The 22,470-nt window shown below is 40.1% G+C and overlaps 1 protein-coding gene across 1 annotated transcript in view; it reads right to left on the bottom strand.

Annotated features, from left to right (window-relative positions):
- Positions 1 to 22,470, bottom strand: part of LOC126470521 (putative Dol-P-Glc:Glc(2)Man(9)GlcNAc(2)-PP-Dol alpha-1,2-glucosyltransferase) — a 112,586-nt gene that overhangs the window by 56,874 nt on the left and 33,242 nt on the right. The window lies entirely within an intron of this gene.

Below are 22,470 nucleotides of genomic sequence, written 5' to 3'. Positions count from 1 at the left end.
TATCTTACAATTAATCTTCAGCTGTTTCGTGTTTTTAAAAAGTTTCTGCAACTGAGCCAAACACTGTCCAAGTCTGTCTACCCACCAGTGATGTATTTACAAGACAATGCAGAAATGAGTTCAAAAAATTTCCATAAAACCAGCATATCAACAATAAATTATTCAAATACAGGGATCAGGAAAGTTACAGACATTAGGTACTCTGTTATTATGAAAATGAAATCTTGGAACAGCTTTATGGAACACAGAACACTTACTTTCATTAGTTGTTACATAGATCATTTGAAAAATTCTTTTATCAAAATGATGTGGAACGAATCTGTTTACAGGATATGTATACATAATTAGCGTTAACCTTACTGAACAAATGAAAACATTATCGTTTTATTCCTACTTGTGCAACTACACTTAAAAACAAGATTTTATCCCCTTCTTTCTTCATCTCATCAACGCTGACGAGACATATTACTACATATTTAGAGGGTCTGATCGAAGCTTCTTTGGGCTGCAATAGTCTGGATAGTTTTCTAGTGCAATACAGTTTTATGGTTTCAAATATAATGCTTCGTGTACCTATAGTACCGCCATGAGCACACAAAAAACTACAGATGTTTGTGATTTAGCTAGTCTCTAGTATATCTGCTAATCTGAACTGTAGCCAATACACTTCACTCTGGTATGCGCTCACATATCTGTGCATCCGTCGAAAAGCTGGTTCACACTACAACAGAGTGTCATTCCAAGACAACTCGCCTAGGCCTCCCAACTTGACCATCACGGATTTCATTGAAATTTTATGTGAACATTCGCACATGTAACCAATGAACATTGGTAGCCTTTAACATTCTGTGAAGCAATACTGGCCAAGATATTGTCACTTGTTTGACTCCTTGAGCGACTGCACAGAGCAAGCATGAATTTCTGACAACTTTGAACTTTTACATCTTTGGCAATACTTTCTCAAAAGAAATGAAATTTGGAAATCTTGTTCAACTTTATGCTTTATCTTAAGAGAAATAATAAAAAAACTTTATAAGCCATATCCAGCCAGAAAATTTTAGACAAAATTGATCACAAAAACTGTCTCCAGAAGTTGGCTTTAATATCTCACGGACTAAAACTGCGACAAACATAAAACTTGGCATGTAGTAACCTAATAACACAAGGTCCTCAAATATGACGTTTCATTTATATACCACTTCCCAATACTGAATAAATCTGAAGATTTTGCAAAAAGATAAAAAATGTTGTTTCTTCAACCTGATTTTGCAAGAAACTATTTTCTATAAAACATTGCAGACTGGGTTCATCAGAAAGACAATGGTTTTAACTGCAAAAGTGGTGTATTTGATTATGCAACACGGACTAACAATGCTATGTAATTTGAATCAAAGTTGTGAGTGAAAATTGCAGCACAAAAAAGATGTAAACTTCAGATTCTTATAGCTTGTACAGTAAAGGCATGCTGAACATGAACCTTCATAAGCAACAGTTCGGTAACATAAGAATGTGCAATACAATATTTCCTTATTTTCCAATAACCTATAAATTTGTCAAAAAGATGATGATTTTTTGTGGAAATGTGAAAGTAGGGTATACTCTACTACACTTATTTTACAACAATTATTTTCTACTTAAGCTTCAAAATCAACTTCATTCGAAACAACCCCCACCCCCAAACATTGGGCTTAATTTTCAATGGGCTAACGATACTACACAAATTGAGGCAAAGTAGCCGGAAAACTTGTGCAGTGCTGCAAACAAAGTTTTAAATGGCTTCTAATATCTTGTTGATTAGAGGTATGATACACTGAACTTTGGACATAATTCCACAACATATAGTTTTCCAATATAAAATATCATTCACGTACTGCTCTCCAAACTTCTACAAAATCAGTTCAAACTTTATTTTTGTAAAAATTACATAAATATATCACATTCAACTTGCTTTTAGAAAAGTTGTTTTCCATAACTGATTTCAAACCAATCGCAATTGGAAAGGGCACATTTTCCAACATTCAGTAACTTTTGTTCGATTTCCCAATGTGCGCCAACAATACCTGAAAAAGACGGAAAAATTTGAGAGCCTGTACCATGGCAGACAGCTACACTCCAGCAACCTGTTGTCAATGTTCCATTGCATTTATTTTTAATTTTTATATTGACAAGTAAGACATCAAATAGGTCCATGGTGACACTGACATTACCAGCTCAAGATCATCAATCGGTGGCCCCATCACTACAGGGGCCACGCCTGAAAGCTGTACAATACCAGCTATGGTTGAGTGTCTTCACCCAGGTTCCCGAGCCTGTGATTTGGTTTCTTAATTTACATTTCAAAACCTTGCAGACTTGTGTAATGGAATGGAGGTGCACACCTGCAAGCCAGTCAGTTCAGCTGGGTGTAGCTTGGACAAAGGAAAAGTCAGCGTAAGGCAGCAGGCAGGAATGGCCGCAGGAGCTCGGTTCTGCAGTTCGGTCTATGTTCATTGCTGGAACATTCCATAGTAGGTGGGTTCTGCAGTTGGGTCTATGTTCATTGCTGGAAGATTCCATAGTAGGTGGGATGCAATATATGATGATGACAAACTGTAAACAATGTCAGTGTAGACTAAGGTATTACTTCGTCATAATACAAATTAAAAAATACATGTAACAAAACACAGTCAACAGATTCTTGAAATGTAACCTGTTGCTGCGGTACATTTCCTCAAATTAGTCCATCATTTTCAAGTATTGCTAGTGCACATCAAACGTGATTTTCTGTATGCCTCAAAACGGTCTTTCCAACTGTGATTAGTTTGAAATCTACTTTGGAAAAGAGATTTTCTAAAAGCAAATTGAATGTGATCCTAATTTTGTAATCTTAAAAAAAAAAAAAAAAAAAAAAATCAAGTCTGAACTGATTTTGTAGAAATCTGGAAATCAGGACGTGAATGACATTTTATTTTGGAAAAACTTATGTTGCTAAGTAGTTGTGGCCAAAGTTTCATGTTTAAAATGCTTTTAATAAATGAGAGATAAGAAGCCATAGTCAAAATTTATATGCAGCACAATTCTTCTAGCATTGTTAGCCTATATTGAAAATTAAATCCATTGTTCTAGGAGGCTTTAAACACACAGTTTTGAATGAAAGTGGTTTTGAAGCTTTAAGAGAGAACAGTATTTGTAAAAAAAGTCTAATACACCCCACTTTCACATTTTTCATAAAACTGTCATTTTATCACCACATTTGTATACCACTGGAAAAGGGAAGGTGAAGGAAATTGTGTGTTCCATATCACTAAGCTACCAACCTATTGCATATTATGTTTCATATTCAGCATGCACTTACTCTAGGAGATATAAGAACCCAAAGTTTTAATTTTTTTCATACTGTGATTTTCATGCCCATCTTCCATTCAAATTATCTAGCATTGTTAGCCCCCCATTAGATAATCACATACTCTTTTTTTGCTGTTTTACCAATTTTTAGGCGATTTTGTGTAAAATTTTCTGGCTGAATAAGGTACATAATTTTTTTTTCATTATTACTCAACAATATTATGAAAAGGATAGATGCTACTCACCATACAATGGAGATGCTGAGTCGCACACAGGTACAACAAAAAGTTTGCCACAAAGTGAGCTTTCGGCCAACAAGGTGTGCACTGAAAATACACACACATTCAAAAGCAGCTCACACCCACAGCCCACAGGGACTCAGTCTCCGGCAGCTGAAGCCTCTGTGTGTGTGTGTGTGTGTGTGTGTGTGTGTGTGTGTGTGTGTGTGTGTGTGTGTGTGTGTGTGCGCGCACGCGCGCGCTTGTGCATAGTCTATTTTTGACAAAACCCTTGTTGGACACGCTCACTTTCTGAGCCTTTTTGCTGTGCCTTTCTATGACTCAGCATCTCCGCTATATGATGAGTAGCAAGTATCATTTCCATAATACCATTACATTCTCCATCCTGGATTTCCCATTTTTTGACTTCATTAATATTCTTAATGTTGTACAAGATGGCCAAATTTCGTTTCAGTCAACAAAATATGGTCCGAGTTATAACAGTTCAAAGTCACTATAAATTCACACTTGCTCTGCATCGAAGTCTAGCAAGGAGTCAAACAACTAACTATATCTCAGTCAGTATTGCTTTGACGAACATTAAACTTTACGAGTATGATAAAGTTCTTTATTTCCGTCTCTGATCTCAAAACCATTAGGTCCTTGACTATCTGTTTCAGTCAGCAATTACCATCTTCATATCTGTAGCAAACATGGGCAAAATACAAATACAACTAGTGGGTTGTCTACATCTTGAAATAATAAAACAGACCAAAGTATTACTAACATACACGTGGAAAACACACACATTAAATAGGTGGAGATATACTTGTTTTAAATATGGCCTAATTTTATGGAGTCATAGAGGTATTGTCAAAAGACAAACACAAAATCAGCTTAGCATCGTACACATATTTAAAATATGGTATATAATGGGTCATAGTGTTGGTGGAGTCATCTTGTTAACAGCACTGCTGTCCATAAAAAACTGCTGTGCATTAGCCTCAAAATGTTTGTGTCATAACCTCATTAGATGTCACGGCTGTAGATGTACACACATCAGTCAATTATATAATTGTACGATATGGAATAAAAAGAATAATTCAACAGGTGAAGTCTATAGCAGGCTTACCAGGTGTATAATTTATTACAGCAACAAAATGCAATCAATTAAGAATATGAAAAAAGTTCAATTGTTAAGAAGGAAATAATTAAGTGAAAATAATTCTGATATGCTCTTGTAGCAAATTTTAGGTAAAAATAGAATGACGTGTGTAAGAATGAAGCTTATGGAACTGACAGAATAAACAGCAAGCAAATGGACACTCACCCATAAAATAGAACCAATAAGAAAAGAATGAAAACCATTCCATGGAAATTTCACGGCAAAATGTCCCAGCAAATAGGGAAACGTTTCAGAAAATTTAATGATAGATGTGCCTTTCCAGTTAACACCACCCTAAAATTGCTCGTAAAACATAAACCGAAAAGGGCATATGACAAATTTGCTGGCTCTGGAGTATACAGGATTGACTGTAACAACTGTGATACATATTATATCGACCAAACCAGCTGCTCTTTTGGCGCAAGGTTTAGGGACTATTCCCAGCCATGTAACAACACTGATTTGGGATTGCATTCATCAAACTGGTCATACTTTAGGGAGCACTGAGAATAAGGTATGTCTGTTCCACACGGTGCAAAAATGGCATGCTCTCAACTTGTTATAAAAACAAGAGCCAGCAAAAGTGCTCATTGGGCAGAGCAATTTTGTACCCAATGTCTAATTAGCTTTGTTTGACAGTGTCCTACTTTAACCATTGAACACCTCTCATACATATCTTGCTTTTGTCTTTACCTAGTATCCAGTGCTTTATATGTTTGTTTCATTCTTACATTGAGTGTATTACTCATGGTTTCTTGTCCCTTCTTTGTTTATATATTTCATTACTAGATAATCTTATTAATTGACTGGTACGTTGTTTTATCATTCTTGCAATGATATGTTTCAGGGTAAGATTCCCTGGCAGTTAAGTTCCTCTGACCACTTCTCGTGTATGTGTTACTCTGGCGGCCATGACAACAGAGTGCTCTGGTTACTTACTACAGTCTCTCATTTCACTCCCTTTGGTTTCTTTATGTATCTATTTTATCATTTTATATTATTCTGTTAGTTCCATAAACTTGTTCTTATGGATTACATTATATTTTTATCTAAACTTAGATACAAGGTGTAATCTCCCCACGGAAAATTACCCTCTACCACGCAATAATTAATAATGGTCAACCAAATCATCCACATGTATTTACGTTTGAAAAGTATCTGATCAGATTTTCTAGTAATATATGCGCCGACAGCTCGTCGACGCCACGGTATTTTTCTAGCACGTTTATTCTTTGGAACAACAGAGGTACAGAAATGTATGCTCCATGGTTATTATAGTGGGAGAGAGGAACAGCTTCGGAAGTATCGGTTGGAAGATTATCGGATTGCTAAAAGAGATTTATTTACTCGTCTTCGCGCTAAAGCGAGCTAGGAAGTTTGTGCCGCTAGCGTGATAGAAAGAAAAAACCTGTAAAAGCAAATTGCATGAGACTTGGAACCCACACAAAACGTAACATGTACGGAAATGGATTCAATATACAATTTTCCTCAGAAATAAGGTTTGTGACCATTTTATTCTAGAGTGAATGACGAATGAGTTCTCTGTCTGAATCATTGACGATTGTCTGGGCCCTGTAATTAATTGGGAAGTTTCAGCTGTGACGAAGAGAGCCTGCAATCTCTGAGTTTTTATAAATCGTCCAAAAAGGCTTCGTCCACATCTGAAATTTTAGATCTGTCGTAAACTGAACGAATTGTTCAAACGATCGATTTTCCCAACTGAATGCAGCGCTTAATAATAATAACAAATGTAAAGATCTTTTCTAGCAAGCCAGCCGCTGAATATTAAGACGAAGGGCTCCACCAGAGATTCTACTAGGCTGATTTCACGTAAATAATATAGTTAAACTGTACACAGATAAAGGACAGAGAGAGAGAGAGAGAGAGAGAGAGAGAGAGAGAGAGAATGAAATTCGAGAAATTACTCAGAATCCGCCATTAGCATAATTGTTTGTCTGTCTTTTCACGGATCAGCCTAATAAGAAAACACGAAGCCCTGACTTTACTGTACCGATTTATGTGTGAGGGTGCAAGAGCGATAAAGGCGACAGATACAATTCTGTACAGACAAAACATTACACCAAGTTAGTGGCAAGCTGCATTCATATAGACTTTCATCATTTACAGAGTAGAATTCATTATAATGGCCAATCCGTGACAGGACACGTTTTTGGACGTTGTTAAAATAATTTTGGTTTCTGTTTCATGTGAACTACGACGAGACAACTTAACTTGGAAAAGAGAAGAAATACTCGCAGCCAAGTTAGTCGGATCTACAAATAAAAGCAGCACGCTGGGCGCAGAAAAAAGGCCAGATCTATAATTTTTTATTAAAGCTTACTAGTATTGAGGAAGTAGACGTAGATTGGAACATTTTCTAATTGTGTTCATGCTACATGTAGTTTGATTGATCTGCCCTAGTTGCATTTACCTGGATATACTATAAGAAAGTAGCCACAGAAGTATTCTTGTGTGAAGGGAGATATATACACCTTGACTGTAGAACATTTATATGGTTTTAACTAGGGCAATGTTTAAGATGAGTCAAACAGAGCAGAGCAACACGCAACAGCCTTCAGCTGTTAGCACTGATGATAATGATGGAGTAAGAAGTGTTGTAGAACCGATCGCTACAGATAGCGCAATAGAATGCCCTGTAGACACGGCTGGAGATGTAACAGCAGGTATGCAACATGGATTAGATCCACTAGTAATTATCATGAGACAGATGCAGATGATAACCGAGAGCATGAATAATATGAAAATCGACATTAACGCGAAATTAGCCTCAGTTACTGAAGGGCAGGAAAATTTGAAAACCGACATTAACGCGAAACTAGCCTCAGTTACTGAAGGGCAAGAAAATCTGAACATTGACATTAATGCGAAGTTAGCCTCAGTTACCGAGGGGCAAAATGATTTGAATTCGAAGTTAGCCTCAGTTACTCAGGGGCAAAATGATTTGAATACGAAGTTAGCCTCAGTTACGGAAGGTCAGGATAATTTGAAAGCTGAAATTAAGCAGCAGTTACACGACAGTTTTTCCGAATTAGAGCAGCGGATAGAGGCGAAGACAAAGGAACTTAAAGATCAGGCCGAAGAGACGGAACGAAAATTAACTGCACAAATAGAATTGGTGAAAGCTCAATGTGAGGAACCTACTCACCGCGTACGTGTAGAAATGAAGGAGTATGTGGCGATTAAGATAGATACCGTACGCGAACAGATGGAAATGGTTCCGCAGTTAGTACAAAAGCAAGATGCCATGTCATGTGCAACTGCGCAACTTCCTGAATTGGCACGTACGCAGACGAACCTAAAGGAAAGTGTGGAACATCTGACAGAACGTCAGGACGTTATAGACCACCAAATTAATGTATTAACGGGTAAATTATCCGAAATCACATTAGAAAACAAAAGGCTAATGTGTGAAAACGTTGAGCAAAATGTTAAAGCAGCATTCCAGAGTCTATGTGGCAAACAGGAAGAGAATTTGTTTGCGAAAGGACTTCAGGAAGTGCGACAGCAGTTAGGGGCTGATTTCGAGCATTGGAAACAAACGATAGCAGAGTCGATACGCGTTTCACAACAAGGCTCAGAACAAATGAATACAGGCCAGCAGCAGAAGTTGGCAGCAACTGTAGAGCCAGTTACTGCACATTCGCACACGATACCGACTTGTGTGAGTAACTCGAATATTAAATTGCCACGAGCTAGTTGTTCGCGTGAAGTTTTATCTGACGGAGATTACGAAAGCCTTTGCCATGCCGAAGAAAAAATGCTAAAGCATCGGCAATTTCAGATTTTTAACACTGACAAAAGGGGGGTCCATCCGATTGTTTTTATTCGAAGTTTTAGAGGAGTACTACCCAGAAATTGGTCGGAGTGGCAGAAGATCAGTTTCGTGACTGGGTATATACAAGGTTCGGGGGCGATCTGGGCCTCGGACATGACTTCTGTTTGCTCGACCTATGAAGATTTTGAGAAAGCGTTTTTAGCAAAATTCTGGTCAGAAGGGGTACAGGAACGCCTAAGACAGGAGGTGCTCTACCCAGAGCCATTCTCTTTTTCAAAAGGAAGCCTTAGGAAGTATTTTGAAAAATATATAAATAAAACTAGATATTGGGACAGACCTATGCCTTTGCCAGACATAATAACATACTTAAGGCAAGACTACCAACTAGTATACGGAATCAATTAATTTACGGGAATGATAAAGACCTGGAGTCATTCCTCACGACGTTAGATCATATAGACATTATAGAAGAGAACAACCAGAAAGCCCGTAACAACAGATTCCAATATAGGGAAATAGAACCTCCGCCAAATGGTAGGCAAGGGAACGCACAGAGATCGATAAACAGTGGAGAAACCCCTCAAAATCTCAACAATAATATCGGCAATAGTCTTGCGAGGGGCTATCCAAGGAACAACAGGAATGGGAAAAGATACAATCCCATATGGGGAAACGAAAGGAATTTCAGACCGCAAGCCTGGAACAATAACGGTAATAGAAAGTGGAATCAACCGGGGGGAATAAACTCAAATAACCAACATCAGTGGGGACGGACATCTGCGAATCAACCGGTAATTACCGAAGTGACGGACGATGTCAACCACCAGGTGAATCAAAATCCAACAAACTTGTAAGGACCCACTCGTGCCCCGGAGGAGCGGTCAACAATATGTTGAGGGGCAACAGGATATGTGTACCCATGCTAACGTATAATGATGGACGATTACTGGCAGATGAATTGACCGAGGACTTAGAACCCCAAGATGAGGATAAGGAACAGGTGGCAGTAGCCGAAGTGCAAGCCATTTTAGAGACTGTACCGATAGTGGCGGTTTTGGACACAGCTGCAACCACAAATGTTATTTCGGAGGCTCTATTCAACAAGATCAGAAATATAAGACGAGTACCAATTTTTCCAGTTCAAAATTGCAGAATAATAGGCGCCGTTGGGGCTAGATCGGCTAATGTAAAAGCAGTCACTACTTAGTGTAGAAGTCGGAAATGTAGCAATATTAAGCACATTCCTTGTTGTAAAAAATTTGGTGGTAGACTGCATTATAGGAGTCGACAGCCTACGTCAATACGGATGCAGAATAGATTTTAAAACAGGAAAAATTTGGTTAAATGTAAATAAACAAGAAATTGAGTTGGACTTGTTGAAAAAGGAAAGCCTTACCAGAAAATATAATAGTGGGATCAGTGTGCAAGTAATCAGGACTGCACAAAATTCTAAACAGCACGTAAAGAATGAGTTACAAGTCAAAGGAGATTTCGGTCAATTAGTGTATGAGAAGTTAAATGAATCCGACTGCATTATTGAAGATCAGAAGAAGCAGCTCAAAGAATTATTATTAGCGTATGAAAACGTGTTTGATGAAAGGCCAGGAGTTATTAAGGGATACATATGCCATCTCTACGTTAAGCCGCACGAAACGTATTGTAGAACTTTCTATCCTGTTCCCTGGAGGTTAAAGGCTCAAGTTCAAAAAGAAATAGATCGCATGTTGAAATGGGGTTTGATCGAACCCTCCACAAGCCCATACTGCTCCCCATTGTTGGTCGTGCCAAAAGCAAAATGAACGCTCGTAAAAAACATAACAATAAACTGTGTGTGTAGTGATAGAAACCTTTAAATTGAAATAGTTAAGCAGTGACATAGAGTATAGAAATAGTGACTAACTATTATTATCGAGTGTTGTAAAGAAGATAGTGGAGATAGGCTTCACCTGTGGTTTGGGTGAACATAGAACTTTAGCATTGCTAATGTCATCAAGAATGATTAAGGATCTAACTGACCTTCAAGAAGAATTAAATGTTTCCCGCAAATGACGCTGAATAATCTAAAGAGGTTCGAGTGAAGATTCATATATAATCTCATGTGAACGCTTACATGTGTAAACGTGTGAAGGAATGAGTTGTGGTAGTGAATCGTGAGTGACGGTTAACGCCGCAAAGATAATTTCCCGCGCAAAACAGTTGACGTTGGCGCGAGAGTTAAAATCGATATAGACGATACAGATATGCTTTGTAGGAGACTCGCAACAAACGCGAGGATAAACTGATTCATGTTGAACTCTAAAAGGAATAGGTGTTATAATTAGAAGTTAAGAGTTTTTAATTTATTAATGAATGATTAAAGAAAATAATATTCATAGATTCAGTAGTAATTTAATGGTTCGGGTTCGTTTGGGAATTTTGTGTGAAAAATCCATTTCCATATATGAGCATGGATGAACACCGTATGAATCAGAGAGTAATTGAAAGAAGCGAATCCGCATTCCTCAATGCTAATAACTTTTACATTTCAGCACTCAAGCAAAGAAATATATGTATTTAGAATAAAAAGTTTTGAGTATAGCTAAATTATATGACTTATCAAGGAAATATAGATGATGTTTTGGTATAAAATGAACTACACTTTCCATTATTCGATGATTTGAATCCAAAATCTATAGTAAGTTACATGAATCCTTTAAATTACGAAGAACAAATCAGTGATAGAAAATGTGTTAGAACTTTTGGACTTATAAGCACAAGTGGGGAGGCAAAGTCAAAAGGAGTATTCAAACGAGAGTAAATCGGATGATGCTTTTGGCAACATCATTAGTTAATGGTTGAATTCCTTGAAGTACGTCGTAACAAAAAGGATCCATGAAGCCATAAGGATTTTGCTTTCAAAAAGGAGAATCTTGGACGGTGCAACCTAATCAGTTCTCTTACAGGAAGAGTTTTCCTTTTGGTCATTGCTAATTCTTTTGGAATGAATGTTGCATGTGAATTCGAGTATCCCTGTCCCTTCTACTCTTCCCATTGTGGGCCGCGTAGAAGATCAACTACAGAGGGGGCCGCGTAGAAGACCGACTACAAATGTGGACGTCGGGGACATGCAAGACCAGGGGGAGTTTAGCACCGCAAGATATTGTACCAGGAGCAAGATTGTAAAACGAGAATTCACGTTATTTATTGTAAAACGTTTTTTTTGCTAGAGGCACAAACCACTCTTCTCCAAATCGGGATACAAATTGATCCCGGTCTTTCCTTTAGAGATCTATTTCAAAATTATATTTTTTTTTCTTCTACAGGCTTTCCTATCTTCTATGTACCGTAGGCTGGGGGTCTAGGCTTAAGAGGTTTTCCAAGGTTTCCCTGCTTAAGAAAGTTCCCGAATGGGTAGACCCTGACATCAGTTCATGAAAGATCATCTTCCTTGGTTGTGCACAGCAAATATAACACCTAGATGCACGTAAAAGCAATACAGCCGCGGTACCGGTCTCTTCATTTCTTCTGTTTTCAACATTTCTTTTCTTCGTCTGTCTCAAATATAATATTTTTTTCAGTCAGAGGACTGACAATCATCACTTCCGGGTTATCCACGCTAATAGATAGCTCACGAAGTGTGTTCGGTGAATCAAAATTGAGCTCACAAACTTCGCTCGCTGCGAGGGGCATTGTAATATCCCCACGGAAAATTACCCTCTACCACGCAATAATTAATAATGGTCAACCAAATCATCCACATGTATTTACGTTTGAAAAGTATCTGATCAGATTTTCTAGTAATATATGCGCCGACAGCTCGTCGACGCCACGGTATTTTTCTAGCACGTTTATTCTTTGGAACAACAGAGGTACAGAAATGTATGCTCCATGGTTATTATAGTGGGAGAGAGGAACAGCTTCGGAAGTATCGGTTGGAAGATTATCGGATTGCTAAAAGAGATTTATTTACTCGTCTTCGCGCTAAAGCGAGCTAGGAAGTTTGTGCCGCTAGCGTGATAGAAAGAAAAAACCTGTAAAAGCAAATTGCATGAGACTTGGAACCCACACAAAACGTAACATGTACGGAAATGGATTCAATATACAATTTTCCTCAGAAATAAGGTTTGTGACCATTTTATTCTAGAGTGAATGACGAATGAGTTCTCTGTCTGAATCATTGACGATTGTCTGGGCCCTGTAATTAATTGGGAAGTTTCAGCTGTGACGAAGAGAGCCTGCAATCTCTGAGTTTTTATAAATCGTCCAAAAAGGCTTCGTCCACATCTGAAATTTTAGATCTGTCGTAAACTGAACGAATTGTTCAAACGATCGATTTTCCCAACTGAATGCAGCGCTTAATAATAATAACAAATGTAAAGATCTTTTCTAGCAAGCCAGCCGCTGAATATTAAGACGAAGGGCTCCACCAGAGATTCTACTAGGCTGATTTCACGTAAATAATATAGTTAAACTGTACACAGATAAAGGACAGAGAGAGAGAGAGAGAGAGAGAGAGAATGAAATTCGAGAAATTACTCAGAATCCGCCATTAGCATAATTGTTTGTCTGTCTTTTCACGGATCAGCCTAAGAAGAAAACACGAAGCCCTGACTTTATTGTACCGATTTATGTGTGAGGGTGAAAGAGCGATAAAGGCGACAGATACACTTCTGTACAGACAAAACATTACACCAAGTTAGCGGCAAGCTGCATTCATATAGACTTTCATCATTTACAGAGTAGAATTCATTATAAAGGGAATATCAGAATTACTGTCACTTAACTATTTCCTTTTTAACAATCTAACTTTAGTTGTGTTCCTAATGTATTGCATTTTATTACTGTAATAACATACATCTGATAAGCCCACGGCAGGCTTTACCTATTTAATTACTCTTTTTATTCCGTATCATACAATTATATAATTTATGAATATGTGTACACCTGCAGTAGCAACATCTAATGAGCTTACAACATGAATGTTTTGTGGCTAGTACACAGAAGTTTGTTATGAAAAGTAGCACTGTTAATGAGATTACTCTGCCAACACTGTGGCCTAGTACTGAGGTAATGTATGGGTGAAAAATGCTGTCACTGTTTGATTTAGTGAAGCTACAGAAAGTCTCAGGACTGAAGACCACAACAAAAACAACAACAACAACAGAAAGGAAGGAACGGTGAATCTGTACGTCAATTCGCGAGAACAATTCGGGATGTCTGGAAACGGGTACAAAAGGCAAATATGAAGGCTTTGGAAAGGCAGGAAGACACAGTGATGCGGAAAGGAAGTTTACCACAGTACAGAGTAGGACAATGGGTAATGCTATCCAGCCCCTATATGCTGTTAGCAGTAGTTTAACCTGTAGTGAAGTAGAAGTGGATAGTTCCTGTGAATTATTATAGGTGGAGGTTACACCCAACAACCGAGCTAGGTTAATAACTGGCTCCTTTTACCGACCTCCCGACTCAGCAGCATTAGTGACAGAAAAACTGAGAGAAAATCTGGAATACATTTCACATAAATTTCTTCAGCATGTTATAGTCTTAGGTGGAGATCTCAATTTACCAGATATAGACTGGGACACTCAGATGTTTAGGACGGGTGGTAGGGACAGTGCATCGAGTGACATTATTCTGAGTGCACTATCCGAAAATTACCTCGAGCAATTAAACAGAGAACCGACTCGTGAAGATAAACATCTTGGACCTACTAGTAACAACAGACCCGAACTTTCCGACTCTGTTAGTGCAGAACAAGGAATCAGTGATCATAAGGTCATTGCAGCATCCCTGAATATGGAAGTAAATAGGAATATAAAAAAAGGGAGGAAGGTTTATCTGTTTAGCAAGAGTAATAGAAGGCAGATTTCAGACTACCTAACAGATCAAAACGAAAATTTCTGTTCCGACACTGACTATGTTTAGTGTTTATGGAAAAAGTTCAAGGCAATCGTAAAATGCGTTTTAGAGAGGTACGTGCCGAGTAAAACTCTGAGGGATGGGAAAAACCCACCTTGGTTCAACAACAAAGTTAGGAAACTACTGCGAAAGCAAAGAGAGCTTCACTGCAAGTTTAAACGCAGCCAAAACCTCTCAGACAAACAGAAGCTAAACAATGTAAAGGTTAGCGTAAGGAGGGCTATGCGTGAAGCGTTCAGTGAATTCGAAAGTAAAATTCTATGTACCGACTTGACACAAAATCCTAGGAAGTTCTGTTCTTACGTTAAATCAGTAAGTGGCTCGAAACAGCATATCCAGACACTCCGGGATGATGATGGCATTGAAACAGAGGATGACACGCGTAAAGCTGAAATACTAAACACCTTTTTCCAAAGCTGTTTCACAGAGGAATACCGCACTGCATTTCCTTCTCTAAACCCTCGCAAAAACGAAAAAGTGGCTGACATCGAAATAAGTGTCCAAGGAATAGAAAAGTAACTGAAATCACTCAGCAGAGGAAAGTTTACTGGACCTGACGGGATACCAATGCGATTCTACACAGAGTACGCGAAAGAACTTGCCCCCTTCTAACAGCCATGTACCGCAAGTCTCTACCTCCAAGTACAATGGCTACAGTGAGCCAACCATTACCATGAGAGAATGTGTCGTTAATGTCAATACTAAAATTAAGTCTACAACCACAGAAAACACAAGGTCTATCGATGAGGGCGTGGGCTGCAACACTCTTCACTGGTATACGATTCTTCTTGTCGCCTGCTGTTGTGGCGAATGATGTTCTCGGTCATTTTATACACTGTTTGTCTAGAACGGCGACGAATTCTCCTGTAAGGCATCGTGGCTGCGTTCAATGCAGTTGCTGTCTAGAATGCGCAAAACTATAGACCTATATCTTTGATGTCGATCTGTTGTAGAATTTTAGAACATGTTTTTTGCTCGCATATCATGTCGTTTCTGGAAACCCCGAATCTACTCTGCAGGAATCAACATGGATTCCGAAAACAGCAATCGTGTGAGACCCAACTTGCTTTATTTGTTCATGAGACCCAGAAAATATTAGATACAGGCTCCCAGGTAGATGCCATTTTCCTTGACTTCCGGAAGGTGTTTAATACAGTTCCGCACTGTCGCCCGATAAACGAAGTAAGACCCTACAGAATATCAGACCAGCTGTGTGGCTGGATTGAAGAGTTTTTAGCAAACAGAACACAGCATGTTGTTCTCAATGGAGAGACGTCTACAGACGTTAAAGTAACCTCTGGCGTGCCACAGGGGAGTGTTATGGGACTATTGCTTTTCACAATATACATAAATGACCTAGTACATAGTGTCGGAAGTTCCATGCGGCTTTTCGCAGATGATGCTGTAGTATACAGAGAAGTTGCAGCATTAGAAAATTGCAGTGAAATGCAGGAAGATCTGCTCCGGATAGGTACTTGGTGCAGGGAGTGGCAACTGACCCTTAACAGAGACAAATGTAATGTATTGCGAATACACAGAAAGAAGGATCCCTTATTGTATGATTATATGATAGCAGAACAAACACTGGTAGCAGTTACTTCTGTAAAATATCTGGGAGTATGCGTGCGGAATGATTTGAAGTGGAATGATCATACAAAATTAATTGTTGGTAAGGCGGGTAACAGGTTGAGATTCATTGGGAGAGTCCTTAGAAAATGTAGTCCATCAACAAAGGAGGTGGCTTACAAAACACTCATTCGACCTACACTTGAGTATTGCTCATCAGTGTGGGATCCGTACCAGGTCGGGTTGACAGAGGAGATACAGAAGATTCAAAGAAGAGCGGCGCATTTCGTCACAGGGTTATTTGGTAAGCGTGATAGCGTTAGGGAGATGTTTAGCAAACTCAAGTGGCAGACTCTGCAAGAGAGGCGCTCTGCATCGCGGTGTAGCTTGCTGTCCAGGTTTCGAGAGGGTGCGTTTCTGGATGAGGTATCGAATATATTGCTTCCCCTACTTACACCTCCTGAGGAGATCACGAATGTAAAATTAGATAGATTCGAGCGCACACGGAGGCTTTCCGGCAGTCGTTCTTCCCGCGAACCATACGCGACTGGAACAGGAAAGGGAGGTAATGACAGTGGCACGTAAAGTGCCCTCTGCCACACACCGTTGGGTGGCTTGCGGAGTATAAATGTAGATGTAAATGTAGAAAGGGAAAACAAAGAAGTTCGTCACAAGGTGTCAAGGGCCATACCAAGTAGTTGAAACCACATCCCCCATTAATGTTAAGCTTCAGCTGCCAACTAGAACAACGATAGTACACATTGGGCGGTTACAGCTATTTAAGGGTTGTCGCTATATGATTCCAGGCATGTCACAGGAAGGGAAGAGGAAGAAAGGGAGTGAAGAGAGGGGTTCAGGGTAGAGAAAACCAGGAAGATAGAGTACAGCATGACGTACTGTATGCTTTGTGATCCAGAAAGCAGTGAAGTATTTGTATTTTTTTTTGTTTTCTTGTTTTGTATCATTAAGTTTGCATAGATTAATTAGGCATTGTATTTTCATCTGTTGTATGTGTTTTTGAGTACTGTAAGCCTGCTGGGGACAGCAGTCTTTTTGAAGAGGGAGGAAGGGTGATGGTGATCACTGTCCTCAGGTCACTGAGAAAGTGAGCGTTGACCAAGCTGATCTCGGCAGTTAACAGCTGGTACGCCAGGATGACAAGGGAGGAATTACAGAGCTGCCATAGAGGGAAGGTAACGGTATGTCCAGCCAGGGTGATAAGCACGAATCCGGACATGGGCACTGTGCAGTTATTTTTAGCCAGGAGGAAAGAAATAGGCTATCAAAGGGACATCGTGGAGCAAAAATTGAGCTTGCAACAGGTCGGGATGCAATGGATCTTCTCCACCTACGAAATTAGACAGTAGTAGCAAGTTGTTTTGAGCAGGGAGTATTTGCAGAAGCAAAACGTATAGAGCTCGAGGGGAGCAGAATTTTAATCAATGGAACTGCGTGTAACATAATAGGACCAACCTTCCATCTACCAGTGTCAATTTCGGGAGCACGCAACTGAATGTTACACAGCCACAGCTGTACTGGCCAGAAGCAACTTTAAGAGTTTTTGCCAAGGCAGAACCTGACCATGTCAAATAAAACACTGGAGTCAGGTCTGTTGAGATCTGTATACCAGTTCATTTCATATAAAGAGGGGTGCATATCAGCTGAACAACTAGTGCAGCATATCGCTCAATACAGGGAAAGGCAACAACAAGGAATGATCATCTTGAGCACCTCTGTGCCAACTGCCATCGCAGCCTTAACTTTGTTGCATGTTGATTGAGCATTATTAAGTGGAGTGGTCATCCAGTAAGGAATTTTTACTTTTTGTCCCATGTCATATGTTTCAAGAGGACTAGACCACATCCAAGTTTTCTAATAGTAGTAGTAAATATGTCATAAGTATGTGCCGACCCAAACAAGTTTAAGAGTAGTTACAGGTCAACCCGGGGACCAGGTCTTTCTGAAGGGGGGGAATAATGTAGCGGCACCACCGTTTAAAATGGGAAAAGCTTAGCTTCAGTGGAATATTTTGGAGCACGCAAATTACAGCCAGGCGCAGGCCTGTTGACAGTAAGTTATGTTACCAGGCTGTTGCGAAGTAGAATGGAGGCCATAGGGCCGTAGACCTGCTGAAAAGAGTAAATGCAGCAGTTTGGATGGCACAAGTTACAGGCAGAAGGGGCCCTGGCCCAACCCAGGTGTTATGCGTACATGACTCGTCAGAGTGGCTCGTTAGCAAAACAGAGGCGCACACCCGCATATAAATGGGGTTCACTAACAAGGTATTCAAGTGTGACAACTCTCCTGGATTGTGGGGCATGTCATACCACCAGCTACACGCAGCAGCAGATGGGGCGCTAGTGTTCCAGTCCTCGGCAGGTCGCTGGTTCAACCCTACGAGGCCAACGCAGGGTTCGCAACCAGCCAGCAGGGGGCCACGCCACAGTTCGCTACTGCGGGCAGTTTGTTGGCCCCAAATACACGCCTGAGTCATCCCGAGGCAAGGGGCGCAGATTCAGACCGCGGATCGCAGGCACTTGTTGTCGCCGCGATCTTAGCCACACTGGCAAGGAAGCACGCCACAGGCTGCCTTGCAGCTCCCAATGGGCGGCGCTGAGGCGGCAGGGGAGAAGACTGGCGGCGCATCCTGACGTCGTCACAACTCTGCAGCCATGCAAGGCCGACACACAGCAGTGCGCTGCATGGGTCGCTGAGACAGCCACTCCGTGCCAAGCTGTTTTGCAGACAGCGAAGTGGAGTCCTCAGCATTGAGGGACCCAGTGATGCAGACCGAGTGGAATGGGGGCACTGTAGCTGGAAATAATAAATAACTTGGGAAACTCTGACGACTTTTAATAGGGCGCATCCTGGCCAAACATTCCTCTACAGTATATACCATATTTTAAATGTGTCTGATCAAGGAAATTTATGGTATAGTCTGTCAAAATTACTTTAGGATTGACACTTCAAAAGGAACACATGGAGGTGCTAAGCAGAGTTGCCACGACTTGCACACAACACACAGTAAATCTTATATCTGGTTGATGAACGAATATGGAACTAACATCAGTGACTTCTGGAACTGCTGCACAATTTTTTCATCAGTTATATCTGCAGCAACAAAATTTTAAGTTGACATACACAAAACTGAAAATATTGAACTTCCAGGCAGATTAAAACTACGGACTGGACTGAGACTCAAACTCTGGACCTTTGCCTTCCGTGGGTAACTGCTCTACCAACTGAATTACACAAGCACAACCCATCCTCACAGCTTTACTTCTGCCAGTACCTCAACTCCTACCTTCCAAACATCACAGAAGTTCTCTTGTGAAAGGCAAAGGTCCGGAGTTCAAGTCTCAGTCTGGCACATAGTTGTAATCTGCAGAAAGTTTCATATCAGCACACACTCCACTTTAGGAATTCTGGAATTTAAAAAATGATTTCCTTATGACATTATCGAATTTTTGAAATGCAGGAAACTTTTTTCTTACAGAATTTAGATGAACACACAACGCAAAAAAACTTTAAGATAACACGAGATTTTCATTTGCTCCAAATCTGAACTCTTTCAGAGATATTCAACACAAGGTAATTTGAGTTTACTATGACACATGATGCTACAGCTGCATGTACAACACTTAGCTGTTGCCTTTTTTGTTTCACTGCGAGAAAAGAAGCACTACATTTGTAATTAACCTGTTGATACATTTTGTGAACAAACTGTTTACTTGTAACATAACAAAAACGAATATGCCTGCTAATCGATGTGAGGAAACATCGGTTTGGAATAAAGAACAATACTGTAGAACAGTATTGCGACCGCTATATTACAGAAAGTGAGAGGGATTACTTCTGGTCAATAAAACTCACTTCCTGAGATGAACTTCATTCAGACTCAGTTTCTGATAACAGCCATCTTATTAACAGTAAAAACTTCTAAAAATATAATTTTTCTATGGAAGTATTTAAACTGCACATGCCAATCCTTCATCTAAATCTGCCTATGCATCTTTATTGTGACGACAATGAAAAATCTCTATTGACATTATTCTCATTGCTATCACAAATGCTGGAAGTGACACTGTCAGCGCTGTTATTTAATGCCGAGATCATTTCTGAAACTTTTTAAAAATAGCTTCCTTTTGCTATGCTTATTCCATGATGACAAACTTGTTTCAAACATTGTTCAGCATCACACAATGAATAGATAACCGCCGCAAGATGCCTGAAGCTAAAGCATAGTGAACAAGTGTTGCGGTGTGGGTAAAGGTAAGGAACTAGGGTAGCAGTTGTCACTACATGTCTCATGGAACTGACTAGCTTTGTGCTATGCCTTCCTCCTGGGCCTCATCTTTCACTACTTCCTTTGTAGCTGTCAATCCTAAGGTAATTTTAAATAGACTGCAACTGGCTAAGTGGCTTTCCCCTTAGGAACAGTCTGTGTAGTTGAACCATAAGTAAACCCATCTATGTTTCATTTCTTTTCAGTCACCCATTCCTTGTGATTCAGGAACACGGCTTAGTGACAACACAACATTCAAGTTTTTAAGGTTTACATAGATGGAAGGGTTTCAAATGTCCACTGTACTAAACTAGCAGCCATAACCACTAAGTTGGGAAAGTTATTGTCAATACTAGGATTGGATTGTTTTGGGGAAGAGACCAAACAGCGAGGTCATCGGTCTCATTGGATTAGGGAAGGATGGGGAAGGAAGTTAGCTGTGCCCTTTCAAAGGAACCATCCTGTCATTTGCCTGTAGCGATTTAGGGAAATGACGGAAAACCTGTGAATACCAGGGATTTCAGTAAAAAATAAAACAGATAAATAAATAAAAACACAAATGTTAGCAGCATCAAGTCCTGAACACAGTAACAGTGGACTCACTTAGTCAAAAGAGATGTGTCACGGTTCTTAAATGACACCCAGTAGCAAGAAGATAGAACAATCCCTGAAATTTTGATGTTGCAGGTGTGGAGTCTCTTAAATGAGCATCAGTACAGTGGATTTAAATTATGTTATTTCTAATAGAACATTAAACACAACTTTCAGTCATACAAAGAAAAGTACTGCTGTTTCAGACTTTCCTGAGATAAAAACTGTTTCAGTGGTTCACAGGTGTCCCATCGGATAATAATGTGGGAGCTTCACAGTATGTCAATGAGACAGCAGCTTGTCATCTTCAGGTGCTTACTGAGGTGTTGCTAAACTGGCTCGCCAATATATATGCCAACTCACTAGGAAAAGTGCAGGTGCCAAGGGGTGGGGTAATAACACCACTGTAGACAAAACACGGAGCACAGTGACATCCAGAGCCCCCTGCCGGAGAAACAAGCCACCGTCTTCACATGTACAACAAGGGAAAGCACAAATCACGGCTGAGCATGCATGCAGGCAGTGTTGGCACCCAGTTTAAGTGTTCGGACTCCGATTCCCCATCTGAGTTGACTCCGATTCATTCGTCTGTGGCCGATGATGCCCTAATACCGTCTATTCTGGTTGCAATGCATTGCTGAGTTGAAATACTGAGTCTCAACTGATCAGGTCATTACTTATACATATTTCTACTGCTTCTGTAATGATGGAGTCCCAGTACAAGGAAGCAAACGAAAGGCTGTTTCTCTCTCCGTAGGTCACCTGTACCCCCGTGTAAAGACAGTGTTCAGCCACAGCAGCCTTTTCTGGCTGACCCAATCTGGTGTGGCATCTATGTTCAGCACTTCTATCCTTACCAGAGTGACACATATGGTCAATGTACATTTTTCCACACAGCATGGGACTTTATATATCCCTGGTCTCCTTAGACCTAGGTTGTCCTTAACAGAACCCAAGATAGTTTGCACTCATGCTGGTGGGAGAAAGACGATGTTTCTTGAACGTCCTGCCAATTTAAAGGACATGCCACCAACATAGTTTATAAAAACCATCCTTGTGGAGTTCTACGTTTCTTCTGAATGTTTGTGAACTTTTGTGTGTGCAAGTTGAAATGCATTATGGCTCCGTTTATCAGAGAGGACCTGTTTCATACACATACAGAGAGAAGATCATTAAGCTCTGCCGATAAGCTCCCTGCATCTGAGAAACCTAGCTCTACGATTGCGAGTCTTTGCTATGCCACACCGAGTGAGGTGGAGCAGTGGTTAGCACACTGGACTCGCATTCGGATGGACAACAATTGAAACCCATGTCTGGCCATCCTGCTTTAGGTTTTCAGTGATTTCTCTAAATCGCTTCACGCAAATCCCAGGATGGTTCCTTTGAAAAGGCAAGAGCGATTTCCTTATCCATCCTGTCCTCACCTGATGGAACCGATGACCTCGCTGTTTGGTCCCCGCTACCATATTAATCACCCAACCAACCAACTATGCCACAGCGTATAGATGGATGATGGCAGCTCATAGCTCGTAGATATAGGTCAGTAAGTTGGTTTACCCAACACACAGCAACTCAACTCAAGGAACTATCGTCTCTTCTGTGGACCAAAACATCTAAACATGGGAAA

This window comes from Schistocerca serialis, chromosome 3 (assembly GCF_023864345.2).
Source record: "Schistocerca serialis cubense isolate TAMUIC-IGC-003099 chromosome 3, iqSchSeri2.2, whole genome shotgun sequence".
Classification (NCBI taxonomy): Eukaryota; Metazoa; Arthropoda; class Insecta; order Orthoptera; family Acrididae; genus Schistocerca; species Schistocerca serialis.
Note: the sequence above shows the minus strand (reverse complement) of the source record. Positions and strands in the feature narration are given on the sequence as shown.